The sequence below is a fragment of the Rhodnius prolixus genome, unplaced genomic scaffold, assembly GCF_049639745.1.
Source record: "Rhodnius prolixus isolate KJV_2025 unplaced genomic scaffold, Rpr scaffold_13, whole genome shotgun sequence".
Lineage (NCBI taxonomy): Eukaryota > Metazoa > Arthropoda > Insecta > Hemiptera > Reduviidae > Rhodnius > Rhodnius prolixus.
The window spans coordinates 13,759,975-13,776,801 of NW_027411583.1; the positions used below are offsets into that span (position 1 = coordinate 13,759,975).

General features: G+C 39.3%; 1 protein-coding gene and 1 long non-coding RNA gene across 4 annotated transcripts in view; both read right to left on the reverse strand.

Annotated features, from left to right (window-relative positions):
* qsm (Zona pelucida superfamily protein qsm) overlaps nt 1–16,827 on the reverse strand; it is an 87,986-nt gene that overhangs the window by 53,831 nt on the left and 17,328 nt on the right. The gene's annotated exons all lie outside the window — the stretch shown is intronic.
* The window catches only part of LOC141448246 (uncharacterized), a 48,951-nt gene that overhangs the window by 18,205 nt on the left and 13,919 nt on the right, over nt 1–16,827 (reverse strand). The gene's annotated exons all lie outside the window — the stretch shown is intronic.

Genomic DNA, 16,827 nt, shown 5'->3' on the forward strand with positions numbered 1-16,827 from the left:
TTGTAAGTGGGAGATCCCTAGTTCGACTACTTTTTATTTGTTAGAAAAAAATGTTAATAGTAAAGTATGTGCTTCCGCTCCCGTCCACGACACCTTATTGGCCGTCAAGCCTCGCCAGAACAAAAAATAGGCGATTACTGAACTGATTAAACCAAGAAGTACAACTGGTGAAAGACCATCAATGTAGCAGTTTATTGCTGCATACTAACTAGTAAAATAAACCAATCACAAACTTGAATGGAAACTTAAAGCACGAAACTTCCAATAGCTAAATCGGCCGGATATGCACAACGCCAAGCATCTTTGCAGAACCATTTATCTCTTACCATCATTTACATATCTAATTACATCATGAAATTTAAAATTTTGTGCTTTAAACTAAGACTTGCTACTGTTATAATAATCCGGAATTTGTACATTAAGAGCAATAAATGACTTATTATTATTTTTTTTTTTTATGATTTACGGCGCGTCAACATCTAAGGTTATTGGCGCCCGGAGCTTTTTTCTGTGCTCGCATCGACCTCCGGACAGTATTCTCTTGTTACAGACAACACTGTCCATCACCGGACAGTGAGCTGTAAGAAGCTCCTAGAAAGAGAAAATCTAAGGGTCAGCAGCTGGATTCGAACCCGGGACCTCCGCGTGGGAGTCCAGTACGCTAACCGCCAAAATGGCTTATTATTATTATTAAGGCACGTCAACATCACTACGCCGAGAGCTCTTTGTTTTTTATGTTATCTTGTTACAGACAACACTTTCATCATCGGACAGTGAACTATAAGTAGCTCCTAGGATTCTAAAGGACCAGCAGCTGGATTCGAACCCGGGATCTCCGCCCAGAAATCCAGTATACGCTAACCACTCCAGCTAATCCCCTCCCTTGTAGCTTTATTATTTATTGTACGTACATAAATTCCAGCTGACATTTTAGTAAATAAACTTGTTTTCATTTCAATTCAGTTAGCATTGGGCAATTTTACTGTCATATTTCGCTGTTAAAAGCCAACCCGAGCTGGACGAAATTCAGTCGTCTTAAAGCGAACACAAGTGACACATCTTATTAGGGCTCTAACTCCCACAAGGACGTCTTCTAAGGAGTAAAAGAAAGACAAGAACAAGAAGAACCGGAAGTAGTTGTATGAGAATATCAAAAAGAAAAATTAATTTATAATGTGACTACTATTATTTATTTTACTTACAATTTACAACAAAGACACAGACTCATGTCCGATGTGTTTGTTTTCCACTGTTTTTTGCTTTTTAAAGTGACGCGCACAGTATGGCGGGAGGAGGTGACGTCAGAGTCTTAGTACAGGGGCGAGGAGGTGTAAATGTGATACGGCCCGTGTCAAACTGTTTCAGGATATAGGCACACACATACATACACACTCGAGCAATGTTTCATAGTTAGCGGCGCGTACATCGCCCGCCTTAGTTCGCCGGTTCCCGCCAATACACACACACACTGAGTCACTCTGACCACTGCCATCTAGAGAGGTCAATGCCACTGCTTATTGTTTTCCAACATTAGGTTTTTTTTTTATTTTATTTTTCAAATGTTTACTTTCTTCTTCTTTCTGCTAATGAGGGGGCGCTCTGAGATCGCTATAAATTATCGATCTTTGGTTATCACCGGAAATGCCAAAAAAAAAGTGGGTTTTACAAAAATGGTTAATGAGAATGATAATATGAATAAAGGGAACTTATATATTCTACACAAATCGTATACATACATACTTTTCTTTTCGCAGAATACATATGTACATAAATTTAAAAAATTGTTGCACATACTCTAAACACTAAAATAGGAAATTAAAATTTTAAATAAAAACATGAATCATGCGTGAAGAATCCTAATTCACAGTTAAGCACATTTTCATTGGTAGAAAGCGTGGGTTTGATTGTAGTAGGCGAGGCCAACTAAAAGTTTTCATCTTTTGATTGGCCCAATTTAACACCCATATTTAAAACACCTTTATTTTTCATTGTGATTGGTCAATCATTTAATGCTATATAATTCTACGAAAAGTGCAATTTAAAATTTTTGTACGTATTTTTAAACAACTTTCTTCTACGTTTTTATAAATTTTGTTACATTAATAGCAATAAAACACCGTAAGAAAAATTTTATTTTAAGTATATTTAGGATATACTTTTTTTATTGCATAATTTGTTAATTCCTTAAATACCTATGAGAGAAAAATAAGTTTACAAAATTTAAATTGCATTTTACATAGAAATAATTAGCATTTAATGACTGACCAATTACAATGATGAATCATGCCCACATCAATTAGACTACGCCCACTTTGATTAGACCACGCCCGTAACAATGAAAATGGAAGTTTAACTTGTTATCTCGTATCCAAATTGGGTTTCTCTACGTATCTATCACTTTGATCATTCAGGAATTTACTTCCTCTTACACTTGTAATAAAGGAAGTGCCGAAATTTAAAAACATTTTTTTTTTTACAAAAACATCGTGAGATATTTCCCGTTCACAAAACTGTCTACTTTCTGTCTACACAATAACATTCCCTAGAACTATCAGAAATTTGGGGGATCTTTCAGATAATTTGCAGCGTGCTGTTATGTTCTTCCAGCTGGACCAGTTTCCAACTACTCCAGTCATCAGCTAAGTTTACTACTATTGAGTGCAAGAATGAATCCTCAGGGAGTGAATGCAATGCCTAAATGCGACTGAGGGTCCCAAGTGGTGATCTGGCGTCCTTAAATACTAGGATATCGCTAAATGTCCAATTAATTTAGGAAAGCGAAATAACCGCTCTTATACTCTCTCGTAGATTCGAAACCAGTAAGAGAAATGGAAATGTATTGATAGTTTCTGGTTAAGTTTTGAAGTTTAAGCAGGAGTTAACCGTCTAAGTAGCTGTATGACCTCTACATCCAACAGAAGCTCCTTGAGGGTCGACTCTCTGAATATAGGAGTAGCCAATAAAATAGGATGATATGTGGGTGAATAATGCGGTACGGTTAATGCCCCTGAGCTGAAGTTAATCCTGATCATGGACTCTCCACGCCCAATCAGAACTTGCCGGCTGAACATATAAAACTAGAAGTTTATTAGTGTATAATAAGGCCATTTTGTTACTCCGCCAGTTCGATGTATGACTAATATTAAGTAGATTCACTTCCAGCATCTATACATATGAATATAAGGTTGAATGTAGACCTGAAGCCGATCACCTTGAGCTATATGATCCGGTTTGTGATATCCAGTTTTACTGTATTTCTCACAAAGTATAACCACTACTTAAATCAGCTATTTCATGGTAAACTTTATTCACTTTACTTTGTGCTTAGTCACTTAATTTCGTCAAGGACTTAGCGAGCTACAGTCAAGCTTTTCTTTCTCTAATAAGGGAACTTTTCCAAAAGTATCTTTGCGCTTTATTTTCAAAAAAAGAATTCTCCAAGATTGCCAAAAAAATTAACTTTTTTTAGGGTAAAAGCGTCACTCGGGCAACCACACACGTAATTCTGACGGAAACTCAATCACTAAAACGCGAATACAGGAACTTCCTCTTGCAGGTAATAGTGCTTCTTTAAAGGATCAGTGGATTCCCACGCGGAGATCCCGGGTTCATCACAGGGGAAGAGCAGAACCTTCCTATAAAGTAGGGTAACCGATTCACTTCCGCTTAACTAACTAACTTCCCTTAAACATGGGTACTTTAACTACAACTCCTCCACACTGTAAGCTTATAGCGAAAGCAGCTGTGCTTAAAAGGTCTGTTTGAAAAGAGGAGACAGTGAGAAGATATCTGATTGCAATGCTTCGAACAGTACGGGCACTTAGTTACATACAAAATGATCCAACAGGTATTTGCGGCTGGCTGGCAGAGTAGATGACGGAATGCCGTCCTGGTGCGGGAGAACTCACAGCCTCCTCAAGGAATGCAGTTCCCCCATACCTGAACGTTCCCATAACATTTAAAAATGTTCCATAATTCCATCCAGCTCGGCCTCTGGATGCAATGGTCTGCTTCTGTATGCCATTAATTACTTGGTTACTTCCTGATCTTGCTTTGCAGGAAGCTGATAATGCAAAAAAGAAGGAACATGCTAAATTAAATTAAAAATCGCGATGTCAAATATTTTCGATTTTGAGTCACTCATACGGAACAGAGTTACAAACAAATCGAGGCAATTTCAAGTTGCTTCGAGTAAACAACTCGAGAATTTAGTAAGAGAAAACTTTTCTTTTCTTTTTTAATATAACGGGCAAAGAGGAAGAAGAAATAAAAATAGCTAGGCATTTCCGGTTTGTCGAAAAAAAAAAAAACTTCTAGTGTAAACACTGACACAAAGTCTGTGTACTTCCGTTTTCAGGTAGAATGTGCCACAATGTAGAAAAACCTCTTTTTCAGACTTAGAAGATCCTCAAAAACTGGCATTTCCTGTGGCCAAACTCAAACTCAAACTGGAAAAACAGCACGATTACAATCTGGCTGGCCGGTTGTTACCTTGAGAACGTGATTAAGCGCAAGCTATGTTCCTCCATTGCTAGAGGAGGAATATAGACGTAGACGCGCGCTTTGCTGGATCTCCAGCCACCAGACATTCTGGAGGCGGACCTGCAGAACCACACCTCTATTACCGTTACAACTCTGGAGGCTCCAGTACCAAGACACACACACACACAGACACATAAAAACTGGACTTGATAACATTTTAGGCCACTAGTTTTTCGTTGCGCGTTTGTGCAATCAAAACGTCACGCTTCAAGGTTATCGATTTTTTTTGTTAATATCTAAATTAAATCTTTATTTTAAACATTTTTTTTTAAATATATAAATATGAGAGGCAAATACCAAATGTATGCATACAATTGTTTCCTAGATCATAAAACGAAATTGTTTTAGACTCTAAGTAGAGTTAAGAGATTTTATAATACATCAGCTGGCTTTATAACAGCTGTTAATAATCAGCTGATTGCTACACTCAATGGGTAGCTACTTCAACTACATATTAACCTGAAATTATAGTAAATTCACTATTTCTTACACTTATCTGGCATTATTTAATAAGTAATGTCAATAAATCATTCTGCAGACAAATCAACCACTCTTTCGTTGAATTATAGATCTGAGATTTCCTGCAATTATTGCAGGAGCTTCTGTTCTTAGAATCCCTGCTTAGGCATAATCATTTCCTTCAGTAATACTTCGTCTAGGTATGATCCTGAAATAATTTTGTGAGATTGTCACTTAGTAGCTCCCTCGAAGGCAATTTAACGGGCGTAAAAATGATTCTATGGTGACTCAATTCCTAAAATTTGGATCGCGAACGTCCTGTTGCAAAGAGTAAAATGACCAAGAAATTTTTAAAATGAATTTAATTAAATTTTTACTCCGCTACAAATAATTTTTGTTGAATAAGAAGAAACATCTGTAATTAGCGCAGAATACTTCCATTTTGGCAAAGACTTAACGCAATTAAAGAGTCATAAAGATGCTGGGAAAATGATTACGATAGCCAAGATACAAAAACGTAGAAATAAAAGAATACAAACCGGAAAGATGGATATCTTTCTCGATGTACTATTTCCGGTAAACAATTAGAAGCAGTCAGTCCTGTCCAGTCTGCCTAACAACCTAACTTTGTGACCATTATCTAATAATGGGAATGCTACATCTACATACTACAGGTGTTGTTTAGGTTAGATTGTATTATTATTCTTGGGCTCTGGCCAGGAGTTTTTTTGTCCGAATGATGACTATCCTTTCTCCAGGATGTTGCGTTATCTCCAGCAGGAAGGGAACTTAAGAGTCCAGCTTCGTGGCTACGTTAGGTCAGATTGAATGTCGTATAGGTAAGAGTATATCGGGCATCTGTTTCCTGTATTACACAGACCAGGCAGAGAGGAAGGTTCAAAATAAAATCAGCCAGGAATTTCCGGTTTAACGCAAGAAAACAAACTAAAACATTCTAGGGCGAACACTCACACGACTGTATTGAGCATTCTGTGATTTTTCTTTAAAAAATCTCTTTCACTTGTAAGAGAGAGCAAGAATCTGGATTGAGCACCCTCTATTACCGCGATTAGGAAGCTAAACTTTCTTTCTAGCTTGTGCTGAAGCGTTGGAAACAAGGTATAGTAAAGCCTATTTTTGACAGGCGAGCTTTACGTCCAACTACCAAATTGGGTTTCGTGCACGGAGGTGACTAGCAAACATACTTTACTATAAAGTTGTCATATTAAACGTTAAAATCCAAGACCTAGAACTAGACGGCAATCGAAACTTCTCCAACCTACGCTTTGCAAGCTTCGCCTCTGACCGCTCAGCTATCAAGAACGCTTGAGAAAACCTACGTGATGTCCACTAAAGGAGGTTTTACTTTCATTCTAAATGCAGAATTTGGAAGATGCATTTTCAACTGGTTAATATCTAGTAAAAGAGAGGAAGATCCTTCGGAGAATTTTTGGCCCCAGAAAAAAAGAGGGAAGAAGTCTGGAGAATTTTGAAAGAATAGGGAGACTTGTACGACTTGTACGCCGAAGCGGTTATTGTTAAAGTTGTTAAGACCGGCAGGCTGAGCTGGGCAGGCCACATAGCTAGGATGGAGGAATCTGGAGGATCCCAAGGAAAGTGTTAGAAGAGACTGTTCACCGAACAAGAAGGGCTGTGGAAGGCCAAGGCTGATGTGGGCTAGATGGAGTGGGCGGCTGACGTAAGATTTTTGGGGATTCCCAACTGGAAAGCAGCCGCACAAAATAGAGCAGGATGGCAAATGCTCATTAGGGAGGCCAGGACTCGTCGCCTGAGTTGTAGCGCCGTAAGTAAGTAATATCTAGTAAAAATTGACGTAGTTAAATCATACACTAATAAAAGCCAAAAAAATACCACTGGTACTGGGAGATTACCAAAACCATGGTATATTAAATGACGAAGGATGGACCCACCTGGCATTTGGATTCCATTAGAGCGATGCAATCTCGACAATCACCTATTGTTACACGAGTACGACCAGTAAGCATGACTGCGTCATATTCTACGCAGTTCCCCCCCAACACAGGAAGGAGACCAAGGCGACAACTGCTGCCCCCCCCTCATCTGAAGTGAAATACGCTTAGTAAGGATACCTAATATATTCCATGATGGGGCAGATTTTAAAACTGTACTTAACTTGAAACGAAAATCTTTGCTACCACCACAAAAATTTTTTGTTCTTCAGCACTGCCTTTTAAATTGGCAATAGATAATTGATGGAAAGTAATGTTAGCTATTTTAAATGACGTAGTTAAAAATTAATTATAGTGCTATGTTTTTAGAGTGGCAATTTCAGTACATACGAGTATATAGGAGGAGATTCTAAAGGCTTTCGAGGAAAGATGGCGTCAAATCTAAAAATGCTACGTCTCCCAGTACACTCCTTCATCCAAAACCGTCTACCGAGACTCCTCTCCTCTCTAGATTGTCATCCTAACCTCACTCTGCCGCAAACAGCAACTCTAGATCTTTTTATTTCCTATATAGAATAGAATAAACTTTATTTAACATTTTAAGGTATATACATATGTGCATAAGGAGTTCCTGATAAATACTCCTCCAGCTAATTACATAAATTGTTACAGAATATAAAAGTATAAAATAAGTAATGAGGGGGGAAAAAGAAATGAAAAACCCTCAGCCTCTAAGGAAAGTTTCACTTCAGGGAGTCCTTAACTCTCCTGTGTGCCTGTGTACCGTGTCCAAACTATAGTGCCCTATTTGTCTGTCGAGGTGGTTGTGACTTGATTCACACTTACGGAAGAAACCAGTAGCGAGGTACTTGATGTACTGTTCTACATAGTCCATGTTGGTGTTAGAGTGTAAGTCTATAATACGGTCTGTAGCGGGGGGAAGTTGTCACAAGCCTGAGGAATTTATTTTGGATGATCTGCAGCGAGGCGATGTTGGATCTACATGTCCAAACTTCAGGAGGAACAAGGACATAAAGTAAAATGGGCCTAACCACTACCTTGTACAGCAGGAGTTTATTCTCTTTAGGGACAGTTTAGAGTCCCTGCAGAACAGTGGGAATAACACCCGAATGGCTGTCTTACCCTTTATTGACTCTATCCTTTATGTGGGGGAGGTAAAGGTCAGCCCACGATCCAGTAATACTCCAAGATACTTGATAGTGGCAGCCCACGGCACAATCCGTCGTCCCCCGAAGTGGGACATGACGATACAAGATCGGCCTGCTCTTAGTGAAAAGGATAGCCTCTGTTTTTAAGGGGTTAATTTTTATTTTCCACTTGGTGAAAAATCGATCCATACATGACATGGCCCAGGTAAGCCTGTTGACTATCGTGTCTAATCTCCAGGACGAAGCATAGACAGTGACGTCATCAGCATACAAGGCCAATCGAACATACTTTGGTCGAGGCATTGGGTTGAAGTAAATAAGAAATAAGACCGGTCCTATAATTGAGCCCTGAGGCACTCCAGCAGTTGCTTCATGAGGAAGAGATAAGAATGAATGTAATGAGACGCGAAATTCCATTTCCTGTATACGCAAAAGAATTAAACTTTCTCTCGTGTAGCTGTAGATTTTTCTTCCCATTTCCCGGCACAGTCTCTGTTACCATCCTGAATGTCCCTAAACTAGGCTTCTAATAGTACTTCTACCTTAATGTAAGATATGAATGTATGTTCAGGCCATCTGTTCAATTCTGTGTCGATATCTTTTACTGAGAAGCTTGGACAACGTCTCAGACTGTGTAAAAAAAAGGGGGGACAATAGACCGTAATATGGCGAACAATTGTGGGAAGGGAGGCTGTGTAGGACGATCAAGTTGGTCGTGGGAGTTTCAAGAATCAACGTCCTCTCACTTCCAGGCTCATATTTGGTCAGCAGAGGCTGAGCCGAGTAGGTAGTCCAGGGTACGAATGTGTCGCCTAGTTACCGGCCCTCAGTGTGTGTATATATTCCATTTCATTTATTCAAACCAGCACTTATGTTTTACAGCTGCCCACACAGATCTAGTGGGTAGTTTAACTGTCTCGACTGGATTGTGAAGGCGGTGTTATATCCTCTAGACTCAGCGCTCAGCGCTCTACCTGGTGAAATCATTTTCACTATGGGAAAAAGAGAAAAAAGTCACGATTTTATTGTTTATGGCGGCGTACATAACCTACACAAAATGGAATTCATTAGAATAGAGAGATCAGCATCCAGGTCAAAATTATATCAGCTACAGTCAGTTTTGGATATTATTCAGGACAGGAAAATATTACCCACTGATTTATCCTGGTTCAAGGAATACTCGACAGGATAATGGCAGGTCAATCCTATCCTCTCATTAACAGCTTCCAGGTGTCAGTGACGTCACATGTAGAGTCTTACCTTCAATTGCTTGTGATCAATGTTAGCGCAGTATTTAAGGGCTAAAAGTCTCCATTTTGTAGTTCCCTCATAAAAATAATTCGTTTCTGGTAAAATGTTTTTAATCATTCAGAAATTTGTAAAAAAGTAATTGTTCATTCGGTTAAAACTGAGTATTCTCTGAAAGCGGCGAAATCAAACACAAGTTAACATATGGGACCGCGCATAGTGGAGAGCAAAGTGAAGATTAGAGCAACTCTATCTATAGAGAGTGTTTGTTTTCACCGCTTTGCTCTTCGCTATCATCGCCGCTTTGCTGGCCGCTCCACTAAGTTTCCAGCCTAAGTTAGGAAGTGGCTGACTGCAGAATTAATCCAAGGTCAAGGCCGTGGGGCTATAAGGATGATTGTAGGCCCACTAACTGGGCCACTGCAGGCTCAGGAAGCACATGCACCGCATGTGCCTGGCAGATGATAGCCTTTGTAGGTTCGGTCAGGAAGAGGAGGAAACGCCACTGCACGTGTTGTGTCAGTGTGAGGGGCTCGTGTGGCTAAGGGTGTTACTCCTCAGGGGAGGTAAAACCAAGGCCCTGAGAGCTTTACCCAAGAGTCGCTCTCCAGAATTAAGAGTCTCAATTAAACGGACAGGTCTGGAGGGCGAACTTTAGAGTGAGGGGAGCCACAATAGTTCCAAAGGGGTCGCAGTGGCGTAGGCCTGGTTTAATCTATCTATCTAAGGTAGGAAGTGAAACTGTATAGTAATCTGAAGTAGCACTTTAGAAAGATGTTTAAAGTTGCAGTTCATAAAGTTGTATGCTGAGTTTGAACGTTCTGAACCACCTTTTTCCAGCTTCACAAGACCTCCAGAACATTCACTTCCGGTTAAACAACTTAATTTCGAAAAATTTATTTTACGTTCTCAACACTTCCGCTTGAAAAGCAGGAAGAGTACTGATTGTCCGTCCATGTAAACAAAACCAACGTCTGCAACAATTTAAGCTTCCCATCGTTATTCGGTCAGCTGTGCAACAGTTTTCCTGGAGAAAATACGTTTTTCCCCTGCATATTGTGACGTCACCTCAGTGAAAATAGTTACATGGGAACTCCGGCAAAACAAAGAAAGAAAGCAAACAGGAAATGGTGTACACGATTTCAAGAATAGTAAAAAATAAAAAGGATGTATGTACGTATCTCTGCTTTATTCTTAATTAAAAGCGGAAATGACGCTTGCCATGAATCAAGAGGAGGAGGTTGTGTGTGTTCAAGCGAATAAAGTGGAAGATTTCGTGGCTTTGTGAGGTAAAACTTCGTGGGTAATGGCTATAATCTTTTTGTGTACTAATCGCAGATAAGGAGATCCATAACTTTTATTTAATACTTTATCCCAGGGATAATCCCCAATAGGGGTACATCTGGGGAAGTGGTGTTGGGAAATTGGGAAATCTGTGCACGTGCAATACTATAGTTGCTATAGTAAGAGGCAGCATCTACAAACAGCAATAAAAACTAAAAAAGGAAGCGTTGCAATGCTAGAGCAGTATAAGCAGAGGAACTTCTATACAGTGTGGCCAACCTTGTCTCATTAAAATAAAAGACAAAAAGAAAGGCGCAATAAATCAGCGCGCGTGAGAGAGCGGTTCGCAGGTCACGACATTCGGGCGGACATTTGGACCGATCTGCCGCTACCTAGGCTTCCATCCGCTACCCAGCTTTGATATATACACCTATTATTTATTATGGTAATTGGATTTCCTACAATTCACGCGATATCATAAATTGAGAAATAATTCTACGATTAACCTCCACTTCATCTTCTGCAAATGCAGTAGCAAATTGGCAAATTTTATTCAAAAAAAAATAGTTTACTGTAACTTGAGCACGGCAACTATTTATTTTTTATTTTTTACTTCCTCTTACCGTACTAAGGGGAGTGTTGTGATCGTGCGGATTTACTGATTATGAATTTTAACCGGAAATACGATCTGTTTTAATGTCCGGAAAAAGTGGTTTGTACAACCGCTTCAAAAATGAAAATTACTTCGTACAACTCAATTTTGAAGAGTTTGTTCATTCTTTTTTAACATTCCCTCAAAAAATCACTCCTAGGATTTTATCTAAACTTCATTCAGCGATTACAAACTATACGAAGTCTGTAAATTAAGTAATGAGACTGTTTTTTTTAATTTTTTTTATTCAGAAAGAATTAGAATTCTATATTGTCACCTTCAAAATAACTTCCTTCTGAAGCCACACACAGCGCTGGAGAAGTTTCTTCCACTCCTCATAGCAGTGCTCGAACTCCGTTACTGGAATAGCCTTCAGCTGGTCGGTTACAGCCGTTTGAATGTTTTCCGACTGTCCCAAAATGAGTTCCCTTGAGGTGATTTCTGGAACGTGTCATTACTTGTGATGAGTCTTGGGTGTTTGAGTACGACCCACAACCAAGTGCCAGAGCATGGAGTGGCACACTTCAACCTCTCCAAGGCCCAAAAAAAGCAAGGATGGCGAAGTCGAATCAGCAAATGCATGCTGTTTTGTTTTTTCGATATCCACGGAATCGTCCACAGAGTTTCTACCTCAAGATCAAACGGGTCAATCAACATTTTTACCGAGAGGTTATTGGTAAAACTTCTTGAAAAAGGGTCATTCGTGTGAGACCAAACATCAAGACCAAGTGGGTGTTGCATCCACGATAATGCTCCTTGTCACACAGCAATTTCTATAAACCAGAGTTTTTGGCCAGTAAAAAAACATTCCTGTGGCTCCTCAGCCTCCTTATTCGCTTGATTTGAGTCCTTGTGACTTTTTTCTTTTCCCGAAGTTGAGAAATCACCTCAAGGGAACTCATTTTGGGACAGTCGAAAACATTCAAACGGCTGTAACCGCGACCAGCTGAAGGCTATTCCAGTATCGGAGTTCGAGCACTGCTATGAGGAGTGGAAGAAACGTCTCCAGCGCTGTGTGGCTTCAGAAGGAAGTTATTTTGAAGGTGACAATATAGAATTGTAATTCTTTTTGAATAAACAAAATTTTAAAAAAATCAGTCTCATTACTTAATTTACAGACCTTGTAAATCTACAAGTTACTATATTTGCGAAAAATTTGATTGTACTTCCTGGAATAGATTCCCTCTAAAAAGCTAGTTTTTCTGTAATTCTAAGGTCCTAAATCTCTTCTAAGGTTAAGGGGAGTTTAAACGCATTGTTACAATATGAAGTTTAACTTAATGACGTAAACAGTGAAGCTCAAAACGAGAAATCTACCAAAAGAAAACTCAAATTGGAAAAGTCTTCAACTTTCCCTCTTTACGTTGAAAAGTGAATATAAAATAATTGATTAAAAAAATATATACACACCTAAGTGAATAAAAAGTATGGATGACATAATGTTTAAGTTGGTAACTCTAAGATAAACAGCTGATAGAAATCAAAACAGCTGATTAAGTCAAACAGGTGCAGAAACCTAACTATATGAGACAATATTATGAGATATATACATATGTTGTTTTTCTGCGTTTTCTTTTTTGGGTGGCCATCTTGCTAGTAGTTAAATAATAGGCACAGATGGGGGGGAGGCCATGTTCAACTACCACTGTATTCATTTCGATATGATCAGCTGTTTTTGAGAATCTGTACAAACTAGGTGCAAACATAAATCTACTTTGCTAGGGAGTATTTGCGCGACATGTTGTTGCTGGGAGTTTTTAAAGAAAGTTAACGGAGGACATTGACTATGTGTTAGTGCATTTTATTTTTGCCCGTTAAAATGCGCTCACATGAATGCAGCAGCATTACGTACATAAAGTCGATACATACGGCGGGGACATGTACATGTTGTGTTGGGCGGTTGGTATGCCTGATACATATCTCGTGAATGTTCAACTCTCCAGTCAAACAGAAACACCTAACTATAAATATAAACACATGTTCTAAAATACACCACTATCAGCTGTTTCTTTGCTATTTATTCAGTGAGAAGGTAATGGTAATGTTATGTTTATTCTCGCTATACAAACTCATTGCAGCTGATTGACAAAAACAACTGTTTTACCAAAGCCTTGGCAATCGTAAAAAAAAACTAAGTACATGGTATTTGCAACAAAGTATACCTTACAAGCAAATGATTCTACAGTGTGTCAGAACTTTATCTGTCCGATTTACATTCTTACTGCCAACTGCAGCCATACTGTAATCGTGCCGATTTCCTGTTCAGAGTTTCCGCAGGCAATATCCGTTTGTCTACCTTAGTACCACAATATCCACTGGGCATACTCACACGACTTTCTCTTACTCTCAAGGTCACCGAGTTCTCTTGAAGTAACAATATTTATATTTAATTCTTATCATCACTGTAAAGTTTGTTAAGCATTACACAGATATGCTACAGGAAACCTGCCCCACAATGCAACTGATAATTTTCTATTTCCGTAAAATCCTAGGAGTAATTTCCGAAAAATATCAATTTTGAATCGTTTGTGATTTCCTGTTTTGGAGTCATGTTACGATACATTCCGCCGATAGATCATTTTCTAAAAACGACTTTAAACCCAAGGTAGACCTGGAAACGTCTATTTTCGATAAAAACTCAGTAACGTTAATGTTAATTCAAAATGAACAAAATGTAAGATGGCCACAAAGATATTCCATACTGAGTCATCATACCAGTTAACACCTACGCTAAAAATTCATGAACGATGATGGGAATATTATTGTACTGGTCGACTTAATAAATACAGACCGATGTACCGAGGATAACCACTGACAAGCCCATTACCACGTCATCACCTGGATCCTGTGTGGGTGTTGGGTAATGTGATGAACACCAATCAGAGCCTGAGACAGTCACCGGACACAACCTACTACACGGTTCTGGGGGGTTTTAATGCTCGAATAGTCCAACTCAAAGTTGGCAATTTTTTGAAATGAACAAGTTTTTACTCCTTAATTCAGGAAGCGGAAGTAATGCAATCGTGTACCGATTTTCGGGCTTGAATTTCCACCGGAAAGGGAATTCTTGAAGTCCTTTGAGGATGGAAAAGTGGTAACCAGCTCTCTGCTTATCAAAAAAAACCTTTGGAATTCACTGATGTACTTCAGTCCAAATCTGTACGAAAAGAGTCTGTCGTGTTGGGATTCCGTGCAGGAATCGTTCACCCAGCGGGAACCTCGAAGTTTTCTTTCAATTCCTCTTACTTCTTACAAATTGAAGCAACTTTTCCACCTGTTAGAATTGCCAACAAAGTCTATTTGCTTTTTTCCATTTTTTGCGATTTAGTCGAAAACGCCCCTAGCGATTTTTCTTGAAACTAATCAAACTATTTGCGTACGTCAAGTTATTCAGCCTTTAATTGAAACATCTTTCAAAAAAAAGAAATCCCATTTAAGGGAACTAATTGGAGAGAGTCGAACTTTAAAATGATTCGAAACATCCACAACTGCGCAGGCGCCTAATTAATGAAAGGCTTTATTTAGTTCTAATTAATTTTTAAAAAAATAATAAAATTTCAAAACAATAGAATACTGGTAATTAATAGCGATTCATGACCTGTGTGTGTACGCATGCGCGATTTGCCGATCTTTCTAATTTCCATCCCTGAACACGGTCCATTAATCATATGTTTAATTTAGATCTAATTATAACCTAACATTCTGTAACCTCACCCAATCTTCCAAGACCCAAGCTTTAGATTTTTAATAAAAGATTAATATAATTAATATTTACTGGCGCGCGCTCTACATCCCAGCTGATGGCCGTTAGTTGGCCTACCTGACCGACACGTGTTCCTTTTTTTTTACTAATAAAAAACAGGAATCAGCTGTTCCTCGTGGAAAAAAAAAAGATTTTCAGTATTCTTCAGCAGAAAACCATGATGAGCCCTGGAGACTGCGGCGCTGGTTGATTGCTCCCGAATCTGCCACAGGCATGCCAAGCAAGAAGTTCTGGTTTACGAAACTTTGGTTGTGAGACCTGGGTACTAACCAGGTGTGTCTTCTGAATATTTGAAAGACGAAAATTTTAAAGAAAACTATACGACGAATTAGATTTAGTTAGCTAAAGTAAAAAAATCGGATTTCTTGGACAGAAAGAGAGGATGGGCAAAGCAAATACCCCTAAAGGGCTCCACTATGATTGGTAAATCTGAAGGCAGAAGAAGAAGGAGAAGGGTACCCCCGAAGCACCCGGAATGATGTGGTGTGCAGACCTGAGATGTTAAGGCATAAGAAGATTTAGGCTATGTAATTCTGATGAAGATGAGTTGAATTTGATGCTGCATTAGACGATGATCAAGGACCTCACTTCAGTGTTGGGAGTTAGTAGCTGCTTACACCGCGGCGCCAAAGTTTCCTTCTTGATTTTCACGACTATCATCCAGGTGTCCCTGTCTGGAATTCTTGCGGATATGTATGGCTTTTAGGGCGATCGTAGGGTCTCAGTGGCTGGGGAAACCCAAGAGCTCGGATCTTCTTGTTTAAGGCCCGGAGAACTGTACCATGACCCTTAACCTGATGACTATATCGTGTGTCAAGAAGAAGTTGCCACAGTAAGAACTGTCAATAAGTCAAGAAGAGAAAGACGTGCGAGTTGTCCGAAACCCTAATTTCACTTCATCTGACGCAAGATGCAGAGAAGGTCCAAAAATAACTTCCCATCTCATTATTTGAATGCTTGAAAGGTCTCTTATTTATTCTCTCTGATTCCACTTTATTCTACTTGATCATCAAGATATTCCTGGCAAGACAAATGTGTACTTAAATCGGAGGAATGCTGGCCTTAGTTTGGTTAATATACTGATACAGGCACGTTCATTTTGAAAATTGATAGGTTTAGATGTTGTATGTGTGCACTGAGGAAAGTATAAACCCCACTCAAATTACAGGTTACATACATACTAGGTTAGGTTACAATTTCGTGCTTTACGATGTAGGCTGAATTAGTGTGTGTAGAAGTGTAGGAGTGACGCAAGACAGAGCTGCAGTCTTAAAGGGTTCCTCGGACAGTTTGTCTGTCTGTCTGGCGCAAGTTCCTCGAGGTAGGCTCTGCGACCTGCCGATCCTGCCAGACTGACTGAGGCGCCGTCTCGTAGCGAAGCTGTAAACTAAAGCAAAATCCTGTCATAGAATCACTTCCTTCTTCCAGCAGCTGTGTATCATCTCTCGCTTGATTTATCTTCACGCGCATTTCTACAATTTTCACAGATAGTGCTCCGCCCCCTAGTCCTCGGCCGGCACGATGCAATCAATTACCCAGAAATTAACAATCAATATTCCAGCATGATTGAGGTAATATTCTTGAGTTCACATCGCCACGTTTTGTGTTTTTACAGGAAATTTCGTGAAAATTTGGAATTCTAAAAATACTCAGGGGAAACTCAAAGCTATTTCCAGGGAAAACTCCTTGATTATGGAAAGCGAAAACCACTGTGACGTAAATGACGGAAAGTACTTTATATGCACAAGTAAAGTTCTTAACAATTGAGGGCAGATTCAT